Here is a 15,000-nt window from a genome sequence, read left to right as displayed (position 1 = left end):
TCTCTCTCTCTCTCTCTCTCTCTCTCTCTCTCTCTCTCTCTCTTTCTCTCTCTTTCTCTCTCTTTCTCTCTTTCTCTCTCTTTCTCTCTTTCTCTCTCTTTCTCTCTCTTTCTCTCTCTTTCTCTCTTTCTCTCTTTCTCTCTTTCTCTCTCTTTCTCTCTCTTTCTCTCTCTTTCTCTCTCTTTCTCTCTCTTTCTCTCTCTTTCTTTATTCCATCCTGTCTTCAATTATCCTACCCATGGTACACTGAATCCTTTGGTGAGGCATTTGCTCTGATACAAATTGTCTTCTCCACCTGGAAGGCTAATCCGACCGAAGGCAATTTCGATGCATTCCAAAAAGTCCGCAACAAGTGTGTGTCCACTCTCAGGAGATCCAGAAAACAACATCTGTCCAACCTCAAGAATGAACTTTCAAACTTGTCTCCCTCCTCTAAAACCTGTTGGAGCCTTGTCAAGTCAGTGGCTGGAGTACAATCCCACCCCCCCCAATCCCTTCCCTCCCCTCAAATTGCAGCACAGCCAACTCTGCTTGTGAGAAGGTAAAACGCATCAATCCTGTGTTTCCTTCTATATATTGTATCCCCAATCCCTCATTCTGGACCCTAACTCTGACTTTGCCTCCAAATAAAATATCGTATATTCAACTCATCCTGTTCCATTCACATTCCTATCCTGATGTACCCATTGTCCACTGAACTCTGTGTCCGTCTCACCTGAGAAGATGTAGAAGGTTCTGTCCGGCCTTGACCCTGCTTTAGTGTGGGCCTAGATGACATCAGTGCCAATCTTCTGAAATCCTGCTCTGCTGTTCTTTCTCCCCCTCTATTTGCAATATTCAGTCTGTCCACCTCTTTTAACTACCACCCCCCCTCCTTCTGAATGCAAGTCAGCCAGCAAACCCATGTAAGTAAAAAACCAGATCCAAGCAAATATAGGCCAGTGATCTTGCTTCTAATTAAAAGCAAAGTCATGGAATCTATCATTGCCTCTGAAGTAGTCCTTCCTGTTTTTTAAACAGTCAGATCTCTGACCAACAGTTAGGATTCTGTCCTTGTCTCTGGACTCTGAACCTGCTTCTGCTTCTCTCTCAGCAATGGTTGGATGTCCTCAATTTCAAGCAAGAGATTAAAACCGTCTCCCTCGACAAACAGTATATCAGGCATTCAACACAGTCTGCATCCTGCTTTGCTTGTCAAGCCTGTGGCATGGAAAACTACCTTAATTCCTGGATTTCTGACTTCCTCCGCTCGTACAGTCAATGTGGTGCCATCAATTGAACCCTCTCCTCCCCTCTCCCAGTGGAGGCTGGAGTTCCCCAAGTCAGTGTTTTGGGCCCAGTCTCGTCCCTTATCTTCGTTAATGACCTCTTCAACGCTCTGGAAAACATCTTCCTTTAGGCAGATGTTGTACAGTTCCCAATCCCTCTGCTAGGCAAACAGTAGCTGCATCTCTCTGCTCATCTGCGAATGATTTGACTCTAGTTTGAGAAATGGAACGTCGTTCAATCATGAAAAATCTCAGTCTCACCCTATCTTTATGGAAATATCGTCAAACGAACCCTCCTATTTGCTTGGTCATCCACTGCAAGAGGTTCAGTCTCTTGAACTAATAGGCCTCACAATCAGCCACGACGTCTCTTGGGTTAATCACATAATAAAGCCGACCTCCAAAGCCACCTGCAGACTACGCACCCTCCAGACTGCGCACCCTCCATTGATCCAAGTCTTACATTGGGAAATCAGACCAACTCAGTCCACAAGGCCTTTGCCCGTGCCTCAATGGTGTAGTGATCTCTGTTACGGTCTGGCACCTCAGCATCATATCTGTTTTTCCTGCAGGATTCTTTGGAATCTGAAGCTCTCAAAATCATTGGAATCTCCCATGATGATGCTGAAACACAAGGTCTGTTGATGTCCCATCACAGGCTGGTCGGTGGTCTCTGTTTTTTACCCCCTCTTTATCCAATATTGCTCCCTCTCCTCTCAGTCCTCCGACCCTCCCGATCTACTCCAGGATGTACGTGTTCTTCGAATAATCCCCTCCTGCTTAAACTTCTAAAATACAGACTGATTGCAGTTGTACATCTCAACTCTTTTATTCCTCGCTTTTCCCAGATACGGGACCACCATTACTGAGGAGACAAAACGCTGCTGCGAAGCATAAATTACATTTCACAAAAAACTAATTTCTATCCCTACGAGCCTCTTCCCATGACGTTCCATGCAAGGCTTGTCCACTCCAATTGAGTGTCTCCACCACCTTTCCTCGGGGATGTCCCAAGGCATTGTATTTCCTCACCAGAGTGAGGCAAAATACAGGTAGTAGTAAAATGATTGTTTATTTTGATGTTTTAGATTTTTGTTTGTTGATAAAATATGGACAAACCTCTGCATTTCAAAGATTTTCCTCCTGTAACAATAATATAACTTTAAATGTTTACGACTTCCAAGCACTATACGATGTCTGCAGCCAACAAAATAACTACACCGTCCGTAATTGACAACAGCCCACAAACACTTCTCGAATCATCCCAGATATAAAACCAAGACACAACCGTGAACGATCATGGCCATGCAAGACCCTCTGTGAGCAGGAGCGAAGCTCCACAAACTGACATTTGTTGACGAATATTTTCCTTCACTGACATTTATAGACAGCATTGTGATATTTCCTGGAATTGTGAAAAATTTTATTCAGAAATTTGCTGGAATTGTGAAAAAAAAATAATATGTAAACTATGAATTAGAGTCGGTTCGAATATCAGCATTACATCGTCTTTCAAAACAAAAGTTGGGAGCATCGCATTTTCAACAAACAAATATAACAAAACAAACAAAACACTCTGAAACAAACAAAACAATAAAAAGAGCAATCAGAGATTGCAGACCTTCACCGGGACTTGTTTTGTGTAGTTTTGTATGTTGTATTTTGTGTGGCGTTTGTGTACTGGTGTGTTATGTAATTAAAAAGAGACACAATTAGAACTGCCACGTTATAACTGCTGGCAGTGATAACTGATTCAGCCATTTCAGAGAAGAATATTTTTGAAGGTTTAAAAAGAGCAAACAAACAATATAGCAGCTGAATCACGTGACCGATGACGTCATCAAGAAATTTTTGTGGACCATTTTATTCCTTGATGACCCTCAAAATTTTCATACTGATCAGAAGTAGCGTTCTACACATGCAATTATGATGTCATAACGAGAGCAGTAGAGCACCTATGATGTCATAAAAAAATCAGCCTCATTCCCCATGAGGAGTACTTGCTATGTGCCAAGTTTCAATTTTTTCCTTGGTGCGGTTTCAGAGATACAGAGGTCCAAATTTTTCCGTTTTTCCAATATGGCTGCCACACCACGTGACCTATGACGTCATAATTATGATTAAAACATTGCGCATGAGTAGTCAAACCAATGGTTAAAATTTGGTCTCAATCCGACAAGCGCTTGCGGAGAAAAACACTAAAGTTCTGTGAGGACAAACAAACATACAGACAAACAAACAAGAAGAAGACGTCGTGCAGAGTACGAAACTTGCAAAATCCATAAAACAAATTTGACCTCAAAAAAAATTGGTGGTTGAATTCAATGACCAAATATGTAAATCCTTTTCAAATTTCAAGTGAATCAGATGAAAATTGACAATTTTATAAATTCGGCCTATGTTGTCTTTTTGGCCTATGTTGATCTCGAAAATAATTGGTAGTTGAATTCAGTGACCTGATATGCAAATCCTCTTCAAATTTCAAGTCAATCAGATGAAAATTGAGGATTTTAGAAATACCACCTTAGTTATTGACCTTGGGCCTATGTTGACCTTTTGTTCTATGTTGACCGAAAAAATAATTGGTTGGTTGAATTCAAAGACCTGAAATATAAATCCTCTTCGAATTTCAAGTCAATCTGATGAAAATTGAGGATTTTAGAAATCTCACCTAATTTGTTGACCTTTGGACTATGTTGACCTTTTGGCCAATGTGGACCTCAAAAATAATTGGTAGTTTAATTTAATTTTGGCCAACCTGAAGTATAAATCCTCTTCAAATTTCAAGTCAATCTGATGAAAATTGAGGATTTTATAAATCTCACCTTAGTTGTTGACCTTGTGCCGATGTTTGACCTTTTGACCTCAAAAACAATAGGCTTCTTCCTTATTACAAACTCCACCACGTGGTGAAGTTTCGTGAAGATCGGTTTAAAATTGCGACCTGTAGGCGACAAACAGACAGACAGAATAACAAAATCGACAAACCAAGATAGTTGGAAAATCTTCGATTTTGCAAGGAACAAACAAATGGGCTCAAATGCAATATCCTCTCCTTCGATAATATAATATAATCTCCTATCTATAATTCCAGCAATGTGTGTGTGTGTGTGTGTGTGTGTGTGTGTGTGTGTGTGTGTGTGTGTGTGTGTGTGTGTGTGTGTGTGTGTGTGTGTGTGTGTGTGTGTGTGTGTGTGTGTGTGTGTGTGTGTCGTTTATGAGAGCGAAGGAACGGCGACCGGCCGACGATGACATCACGGGCCGTGCCGGTTACATGGCAGCGAATGTCATGGCAAGCAAAAACAGGGAGGTAAACTTGATTTTAATTAACTCTGTGTGTGGAAGTTAGGTTGTCGCGAGAATGTGAGAGCGAAGGAACGGTCTGTGTGGTTGTCATTTCTGGCTCGCGGTTTGGAAGTTTTTTTTGTTTTTTGTTTTTTGCACGCACGGCCACGCATGTACGGGCACGTGAGAGCAAAGGAACGGCCTGTGTGGTTGTTGTTTCTTGCACGCGGTTTGCAAGTTTTTTTTTTTGTTTGCACGTACGGCCACGCACGTACGGGCACGCACCTACGGGCATGCACTAGTCTATCTATAATTCCAGCAATCTCTGTGTGTCTGTTGAGTAGTCGATCTAGTCGAAAAAAAAAAATGCAAATTTTTTTTTTTTTGAAATTTGTTCTACCCTTATCACTTTTTCCGTCGATATGTTTGTTGGGTAGTCGATCCAGTCGAAAAAAAAGTTTTTTTTTTTTATTTTTAATTTGAAATTTGTTCTACCCTTATTATAACTTTTTCCGTCGATATGTTTGTCTCTCTGTTCAGTCCAGTGCTCCGTTAATACAATGGCGATTTCGATGAAACTTGGTTGGTAGGTTCATACCATGACCTAGTTGTGTGCAAATGAGAACCGTTGCTATGGACCCATCTGTTGCCTAGCAACGGGACTTTGAAATTTTTTGAAATTTTTGAAAAATCATAAAAAAATTAATTTTTTCGAAAATCAAAAATCGGACCACGAGCGACTGTGGGCAAGTACATTCAGCCATATTGTCAAAATTTTCCATCCGGATCCTATGGAAACTGTCGGAGAAGATAGACTTTGAATGAACCCTGGTCGAAAACAATAAAAAAAATGAAGTTCGTTATATCTCAGAGACTATGAGTCAGATATACATGAAACTGGTATGGTAGGTTCATGGTATGTCCTAGTTATGTGTGAGAAAGAACCGTTGCTATGGACCCCTCCGTTGCCTAGCAACGGCCGAAAAACCTCTATATGTGGGGGTATTTTGACGAAAAAACAATCTGCAGCATTAACCCTTGAAGCTAGAATCATGAATTTTCTTGTGCTTAATCCTCAGGTCATTCCCCATCGAAGGGACCCATCATGACTACCCATGTCCGCCTACCGGCTTGTCTGTCTGTCTGTCTGTTCAGTCCAGTGCTCCGTTAATACAATGGTTATTTTGATGAAACTTGGTTGGTAGGTTCATACCGTGACCTAGTTGTGTGCAAATGAGAACCGTTGCTATGGACACCACCGTTGCCTAGCAACGGGACTTTGAAATTTTTGAAAAATCATAAAAAAATTATTTCAAAAATCGGGCCACGAGCGACTGTGGGCAGTACATTCAGCCATATTGTCAAAAATTTCCAGCCGGATCCTATGGAAACTGTCGGACAAGATAGACTTTGAATGAACCCTGATCGAGAACAATAAAAATACGAAGTTCGTTATATCTCAGAGACTATGAGTCAGATATACATGAAACTGGTATGGTATGTTCATGGTATGTCCTAGTTATGTGTGAGAAAGAACCGTTGCTATGGACCCCTCCGTTGCCTAGCAACGGCCGACTACCCATGTCCGCCTACCAGCTTGTCTGTATGTGAGTGTGTGTGTGTGACCGCCGTTTCTCGACAACCCCTGGTCCGATCTAATTGAAACTTGCCAGGTATATCGCTGGGGACCCGAGGATGTGCCTTTTCAAGGTTTGATATTAATCGGACAAGCGGATCCCAAGTTACAGCCATTTATTTATCAACCAATGACAGGACACGGTGGTGCTATGATGTCACAATTGACGCTGGGACCTGAGTATGTGCCTTTTCAAAGTTTGATATCATTCTTCTTCATCCGTTTCAGCTGCTTCCCCAAGTGTTTCCCAAGTTATGGCCATTTATGATACGGTTGGTCCGATCTAAATGAAACAATGCCCCAATCCAGTTTTTTTTTTTTTGCACGTACTGCTACGCACGTTCCAGCAATCTCTGTGTGTCTGTCTGTATGTGTGTGTGTGTGTCTGCGACCACCGTTTCTCGACAGCCCCTGGTCCGATCTAATTGAAACTTGCCAGAAATATCGCTGGGGACCCGAGGATGTGCCTTTTAAAGGGTGATATTAATCGGACAAGCGGTTCCCAAGTTACGGCCATTTATCTGTCAACCAATGACAGGACACGGTGCTATGACGACCCGAATGACGTCACAATGCTTCCTCTTAAAAAAAAAATGATGTCACAATTGATGCTGGGACCTGAGTATGTGCCTTTTCAAAGTTTGATATCATTCTTCATCCGTTTTAGCTGCTTCCAAAGTGTTTCCCAAGTTATGGCCATTTTTGATATGGTTGGTCCGATATAATTGAAACAATGCCCCAATCCATTTTTTTTTTTTTGCACGTACTGCCACGCACGTACTACCACGCACGCACGTCCACGCACGCACCTACGGGCACGCACCTACGGGCCCACACTAGTAAGATAATTATTATAATCTAAAAATATAATATAAAAATTATAATATAATAAGGATAATAAACAAGAAACAAGGACTGAATATAATGTAATATAACCGATAAGGATGGACGTTGTGAGCAATGTTACAAGAAGCCAATAGGTGCCAGTATTTCACCGTATAAGGGAGTGTCACGTGACATTAATGACGCCAGGTGTCGCTATTGACTCACTGCTTTTGTATCGAATCACCTTGAAGGACCATACGTCGAGCTTCAGGATCCCTTGGTCAGGAAGAAGACTGTGCACAGTTGGGTGAAGGATATTTTTTATCCCACGATGAACCCACATGCTTTGACTGTTCTGTTGTAAAGGATACTAGTACTGATTTGGTGGTTACGACACTATCCGGTAGTTTATTCCACTCGTCCACCAATCTGTGGACGTAGAAGTATTTCTTAACATCCAGCCGAGCAGGTTGCTACTTCGTTTCCATGAATGACGTCCCTCGTTACCCCCCTAGTCTCCTCTATCAAAGAGTAACTTTTTAACCTTTCCCTAACTTTGAAAGAATCAAAAGTTGGGAAAGGTTAAAAACAATTTCTCCGAACACCAGGAGTTTGAATAATAAAATGGATGATATTGAATTTAATCAAACTAGTGCATGCCCGTAGGTGCGTGCCAGTATGTGCAGCTTCGTTCCTTCGCTCTCGTAAACGACGACTGGATTGGGGCATTGTTTCATTTAGATCGGACCAACCGTATCATAAATGGCCATAACTTGGGAAACACCTGGGAAACATACTCAGGTCCCCAGCGTCAATTGTGACGTCATATCAAATGAAGAAGAAGAAGAATTGTGACATCCCCTCTCTCTCGCCCCTCCTCTCGCTCCCCTCTCTCACTCCTCTCTCTCTCACCACCACTCTCACCCCCCTCTCCCGTCCCCCACTCCCGTCCCCCACTCTCGTCCCCCTCTCTCGCCCCCTCTCTCGCCCCCTCTCTCGCCCCTCTCTCGCCCCCTCTCTCGCCCCCTCTCTCGCCCCCCTCTCTCGCTCCTCTCTCCCCCCTCCTCTCTCCCTTCTCCTCTCTTGCCTTTCTCTCCGTAAATGTATTCACAAATGTCTACCAGGCACAACATTTAATTCAAACCTTGGGAAAAACAGCTTTCAAACCCTTGGGAAACAGCTCTTTCCCTTGGGAAAATTCAAACCTTGGGATTAATGAATAATTTGAACAATTAATTCAAACCTTGGGAAACACTTGGGAAACAGCTGAAACGGATGAAGAACGATATCAAACCTTGAAAAGGCACATACTCAGCCCCCAGCGTCGATTTTGACGTCATATCAAATGAAGAAGAAGAAGAAGAATTGTGACGTCAATTGTGCAACAAAAAAACAATAAATAAACAATTGTGACATCATTCGTGACGTCATAGCACCGTGTCTTGTCATTGGTTGACAGATAAATGGCCGTAACTTGGGAACCGCTTGTCCGATTAATATCAAACCTTGTAAAGGCACATACTCAGGTCCCCAGTGTCGATTGTGACATCATACCAAACGAAGAAGAAGAATTGTGACGTCAATCGTGCAAAAAAAAAAACCTAAATAAATAAATAAACATTAATTGTGACGTCATTCGTGATGTCATAGCACAGTGTCTTGTCATTGGTTGACAGATAAATGGCCGTAACTTGGGAACCGCTCGTCCGATTAATATAAAACCTTGAAAAGGCACATCCGCAGGTCCCCAGAAATATTCCTGGCAAGTTTCAATCAGATCGGACCGGTGGTCGTCGAGAAACGGTGGTCGCATACAGACACACAGACATACAGACAGACACTCACACAGAGATTGCTGGAATTATAGATAGATAAGTGACCAAATACAGCATTAGAGTCATCAGGAGGAACCTGGATTGGATTGGGGTTTCAGCTGCTGCTCCTCTACCCTCAAACCCATCCAAGCACAGCCCATGTGAGCATAACAGTGAACTTTTTGCAAGAATTCACTTCTCTGTCGACAAACAAAAAGAAAGAAAGAAAGGAGAGATGGAGGACAAGAAACACACACACACACACACACACACACACACACACACACACACACACACACACACACACACACACACACACACACACACACACACACACACACACACACACACACACACACAACTATTATTATCCAGAAATACCTTACTGCTTCTTACCTTAGTGCCACAGAATGCACACAGGAATCCTCCAGCACACAATCAATAAGGCAGATGGTGAGGAGGCTAAAGTAGATATGCCTGGTGTTGGTTTAATGGTTCGGGTGGTGGGCTTGGGATCTTAGCATCCTGAGTTCAAATCCTGCTTGGCTGTTGAATTAATACCAGGTGGGGTTGATTTAGCCTGTCATTCTTCTGAGGTTGGCAAAATGAGTACCAGTTTGCTGGGATGATTGAGCCATATGAGTATCCTGAGCATCGTGTGTTGGAGTGGTGACCTGTCCAGGATTGTGTTCAATAGCCTAGGAGACTGCTTTGGCAGCACTGATGCTCTGTACAGAGTATGGGGTTAAAGTAGATAGCACTGGGTATGGGTGGGTATGGTGTAGTTACAGTTCGTGTCATTTGGTTTAATGAGCAATCAAACTGAAGGACAGGAATCGAAGGGTACAATATGTATTCGGGGGATAGGAAAGGGAAGATATGAGATGGTGTGGTAATCTGGGTAAAATTCAACACTGTATAATATATAGGGGTTAATAATTATTGTAGAATATTAATTTAGGGATATAGAATATATCAGGGTTAATGTAGAACATTCTGTGTGGATTGAGATTAGGGTTTGTAAGAACAGTGTGATACTTTCAGGATGCATCTATCGGGCTGCTGGTATAAGGGAAGAGCAGGACAGAGGGGGTTCATCAAGAAGTCACCAAAAGCCTGCGGAAAGGGAAGAGCATTAATTATGGGGGATTTTAATTTGCCAGGGATAGATTGGGTACGGGAATGGAGAAAGATCAGGACTGAGGAGGATTTCCTCGATATAGTACAGGATTGATTCTTAATTCAGTTTTTAATTCAAATTTCTCATTACTACAATAACTAACATCTGTTGAAGACAAAGTCTTCGATATTCCCCGCCATAGTAAATGAGGATTAACAAACTTATAATCCCTAAGCGTGTGCAATATGTATGTGAAGTTTCCCCTTGATCTTACCAGCCGTTCTGGAGAAGAAGATGTTTGAAGGTTTTAGGGTAAATTCAATATGGCCAACAAATCATGTGACCTATCAATTAGAAATTAACAAACTTCTGAAAGGATGTCTTGGGGAAAGTATATGTGAAATTTTGCCTCAATCTGTCCAGCCGTTCTGGAGAAGATTTTTAAAATTTATTAATTTTCAAACCAAGATGGCTGACGAACGATGTGACCAATGACATCATAAATATACATTCTGCCTCCAATCCTCCAGTGGAATATGTGTGAAGTTTGGTGTTAATCGGATGAGGTGTGTTTTTCTCTCCAAGATGGCCACTAAACCATGTGACTTGTGATGTCATAATTTTTACTATGTATGCAGACATGATGGAAGATGATGGTTGCAAATTTTCGCTTCATAAGGTTTTGTGATTCCAGAGAAAACATTATTTAATATTTTTCTTGAATCCAACATGGCTGCCAAACTATGTGACCTATCAATTAGAAAATATCAAAAGACACCAGTTCACCACTTGCTTGATATGTGTACCAAGTTTCATAAATATATCTTGAGGGGATTTGTAGTTAAGCTCCAGAAACGAAATGTGACAGACGGACGGAACCCATTTCTATATCCCCCGCCAACTTCGTTGGTTGGCGGGGGATTATTACAGAGAAGTGTGACAACAAAATACCACGAAAGTCCACATTTACCACGTTCTAGCACAATGATTTACCACTTACCAGTTGTTGTTGCCAAGTCTTTCTTCGACGTCGTCTTGATTGTTGTGAACTCCAGCTATTTCATGCATGATGTCATCCCCAATTTCCACCTAGGGTTCATACATGTACAGTCTGACAGCACCTTCTACATCAATATTTTGACTATCGTCTTGATTTGAGGATTCTTGATCATAAAATTATTCGTCAAATTCACTTTCTGATAAGCCTGAAGCGAGATGTGCGGCCATTAATCTTTGCAGGTTGAGACAATCGTTCTGGAGATGACGTCACAGATTACGCAGTAACCATGGCCATGGAGGTGTCTGGAATTTTTACGTGTTATATTGTTTTCAAATCAGTATAATCACATCAAAAAATAAATTTTAATTCCTGATTCAATGGACCTTTTAAAGGAACTATCCCAAGGTAGAGATAGGAGAACATTTGTGGACAAATAACCATAACACAGTGTGTGCGAGGATATTGTTAAGAGTTCGAGTTCATGAAAACTTCTTTTTTATATTAAATATAGCATGATATCTCAAAAAGTTATGGACGACTTTCGACAAAACTAAGTGGAAGAGTCGGTTCGGTGATAAGAACAAGCCGATTCGATTTTGGCTCGGGTCCGGATCCACATCCTGCCTATCAATGGGATCCAAAACGTAAACTGTTCAGCCTAGCGGAGTTATGCTCTCTACCGAGTGTCGTTCTAGTCTTACTGGTATATCTTCAGAAAGATTTGGAATCCTCTTTCACATTCTCGGCCAACTTTCTTTCAAAATCTTTTCGAATCTCTGATAATGTTTCCCGGCAGTTTTCTTGCTCGCTGAGCAAGTTGTATGGCCATTCATTAGTCTTGTGCTCAGAACAGACTGTTGTGTTTAAAGTATTTCTATTTGGCAAATAAGATTGTTTTTGCATGAATAATGTTCCGAACGTAAAATGTGTTGCTTTGCTGAGTACAAGCTAAAATACAATACCGTGATGACGGGCAAAAGTACCCAAGCAAAGAACAAGTCAACCACTCATTTAATTAGGGGTTCCAGCAATTAAATATACATAAACACAGCAAATAACAGTAGGCCAATGGGCCTACTCCCATGGACGAGAAAATCGATGTTGGCCTTAAACCGCTTCCCTGGTGAGACCTCAAGATAGCAGCCCGATTGCGAGCATGAGAGCGAGGGAGGTCGAATGGACGCCACGAGGTCCCTCGGTGGCTTTGTGTTCCCGCTGACCTCTGAGCTCTCAGCTCAAAGGGTTTTTTTTTTGTTTTTTTGCTCTCAGTGAACTCCGTGATGCTGAGGCAACCAGGCCTCGGCTGCCCCTGACAAGCAGGCGACGTAGAAGGAGGACTTTGGCGCCGCCTCGTTTTTCCAGGGCCACGTCAATCCATCATCTGTCCCCGACATCTGTCCATGAGAGGACCTGGTTTCGATTCTTGGTCTGGGCATGTAATTTTTCCAACATTATGCATATAATCTTTGTTTCCTATTCATTTAAAATTGTACTGTGCCTCCTTGTGATGAATAATAGCGGTCATGGAATTGGCCTCCCACAGGGGAAGACCCTCTCATGGACAGGCCCTTGCTGCTCTGATGGTTGGCAGTGAGTGCCCTGGAAGCAGCAGGGGAAAGAGAGTGGCATCTCTGTGTGTGGGAGAATTGTGTGTCCATCCTTGGGGTGCTCCTAGAGCTCAGATGGCAGAGCATGGGGAACAGTTCACCAGAAGACCTGGATTTGGTTCCCGAGTCTGGAACGTAGGTACAGTTCCATGTCATTTTTTTTCCCCACAAATACATATAAAACAAAGTTTATGTTTTTCATCTGGGGCAGGGTAACCAAACTTACTCCTTTTGTCATCCCATTGATTGAAACACCTGAATGTAATTACCCTCTCAATTGAGCTGATTAACCTGGAGGTTCACATACTTTTTCCGACAAAGAAATTGAATGTTGGATCATTTTGCTGAATAAATAAATTAAAAGGTAGATTTTTTTTTCAGTGTGTTATTTGTTTAATCAGGTTCTCTTTATCTGTTATTCGGACTTTGATGAAGATTGTATCACATTTATGCAGAAATACTGAAAATTCTAAAGGGTTCACAAACGTTATCTCACCACTGTATATCCTGATGGAATTGTGCATTGAGGTTACCCTTCACCTGTAATACTTTCCCCTTTCTGATTGGCAGGTTTGTTTCTCCTCTCCCTTCCTTCACAACTCCTGCCGAAGATCATCGTTCTTCCTTTCCTCTTTAGATATATTCCTGCTCCTCGGGTTTTCCCCACATGATAGTTTCTTGTGTTGCTCAGCGTTAGTTTTTCTGTTCTTGGCGATGCCAAAGGGTGACCTTTACCAGTCTAGATCTAGTTCCAGACTCATTACTTTTCCTCAGCCTTGATACTCTGATGACGTTGACATCGTACCTGGGCCAAGTTATCTCTGACGAGGTTGTTCACTTTGTCCTTATCAAGTTTGTTTGTTTCCTGTGATGGTGACTCGTCTCCTTGATGCTCAGAAAGCTTGGATATAATATTGTATTCCTTTTGTGGGACCACACCTTTGGTTGCAGGTGAGAGTTTATTTGCATCAACTTGTTTGAAACTTGTTTCTGCTTTTCCTTTTCAGTGGATACACTTATCGTTTATCCATTTTCCTTCTCAGACTCTACATGTCGTCGTTGCTCTGTTACGGTCTCAAACTTTTCCTGCTGATTTTGGAGTGAGGTTACAAATCTCATCGAGTCGTTTGCAGTTTTATCACACGCATGGCAAAACCAGTGAAGGTTACCCTCCTTGTCTATCTCATTCATCATATAAAAAACCACTTGTTCACATTTTGACACAAACGATGGAACCAAAACTACAGAGCTCACGTTCTCGAGCAATATCACTTTCATTCACCCACGTCCATATAAATCATCTTTGTCAATCTCAATCTGATTTTGTGATATTTCCTGGGAACGCTGTAGCTTGTCTGCACTTGTGCTGCCTTTCCTTCCTGTTCCTCTTTTTTCCACCATTCCTGTCTTGGAGTTGTTGACGAAGAACACGCAGCTCTTCGAGCCATCTTGAGGAGGGATCAGGATACCGTCCATGAGGCGACTTCCACGGTAAGACTGCTTGTCCGGAGGTAGGTACTGCAAGCACCAGGAAACTGGTGTCTGCTGGCTCTCTTTCTTCTTGCCGTCGTCGTGTATTCATGTTGCCCTTGGGGCATGCTCATCTCTCAGCTGTTTAGCTTGGGCTTGAATCTCGCCCCAGATATAAGCTGTCATCCCGGGGTTTCACAGGTACTGAGGTGATTCATCAATGTGTGTGCCATTCAATGGATGGATATTAAACTGGGCATGCTGTTTGCCGGCATTAGTTGGTGGACATTAAATATCCCACAGTGTCCTTTGTGGAGTGGGCCTGTTATCGCCAGCTCCTTGAACAAATTCCTTTTTTTAACTTACAGGGGGCGCTACATCAGCAGAACTGCCACAACAACAGCAAATGAGCAACGAACAGGGAAGCCTCTTCATGGTATCTTCAGGGTTGCCAACGTGAGTCAGGAGCCAAATCTTACCTGCCCTTCCCAGTGACCCGGATTCATCAAGGCAACGAGGCCATGGTCAGAGCACCAATGGGTCTCCATGGACCACCCTGCTTCTTCCTGTCTCTGTCCCCTCTCCCTCTCCCTCCCCCTCTCTCTTTCTCTCTCTCCCTCTCTCTCTCCCTCTCTCTCTCCCTCTCTCTCCAATTCTCTCATGGCCCTGGTCTCACAAAGGTGTGGGAGGAGGAGGGGGGGGGGAAGTATGCTATCCTCGATGTGGGGGATCTCTGAGTCACTCCTGAGAGATGGATTGGCTGTCTCCATGCTGCGGGCCTATTCGAGAAACCTGTCCGGATCTATACAGCAAATGATGCTGCCTGCAGCCATGTGCTACGTATGAAAGAAGAAGAGGAAGATGCCCCTGGGGACGACATTGAGGCTTAAGGTGGCAGACTTAAGAGATTGCTGTTGTTACACCCTCCCCTTTCCCCCACCTTCCCGACATGTAGCATAAGGTGGAATTGGGCAT

General features: G+C 42.7%; 1 long non-coding RNA gene across 2 annotated transcripts in view; it reads left to right on the top strand.

Annotated features, from left to right (window-relative positions):
• LOC147013732 (uncharacterized) overlaps window positions 1-12,922 on the top strand; it is a 74,336-nt gene extending 61,414 nt beyond the window's left edge. For both annotated transcript variants that reach the window (XR_015050497.1, XR_015050496.1), the window contains 2 exons: window positions 12,218-12,384; window positions 12,492-12,922. This is a non-coding gene — a long non-coding RNA (uncharacterized LOC147013732). The remainder of the gene's footprint in view (window positions 1-12,217; window positions 12,385-12,491) is intronic.
• The last annotated feature ends 2,078 nt before the right edge of the window (window positions 12,923-15,000 follow it).

Source organism: Eptatretus burgeri, chromosome 13 (genome assembly GCF_056783735.1).
Source record: "Eptatretus burgeri isolate ZD-2024b chromosome 13, Ebu_testis_v1, whole genome shotgun sequence".
NCBI classification, from domain to species: Eukaryota; Metazoa; Chordata; class Myxini; order Myxiniformes; family Myxinidae; genus Eptatretus; species Eptatretus burgeri.
This window is presented reverse-complemented; position numbering and strand designations above follow the sequence as displayed.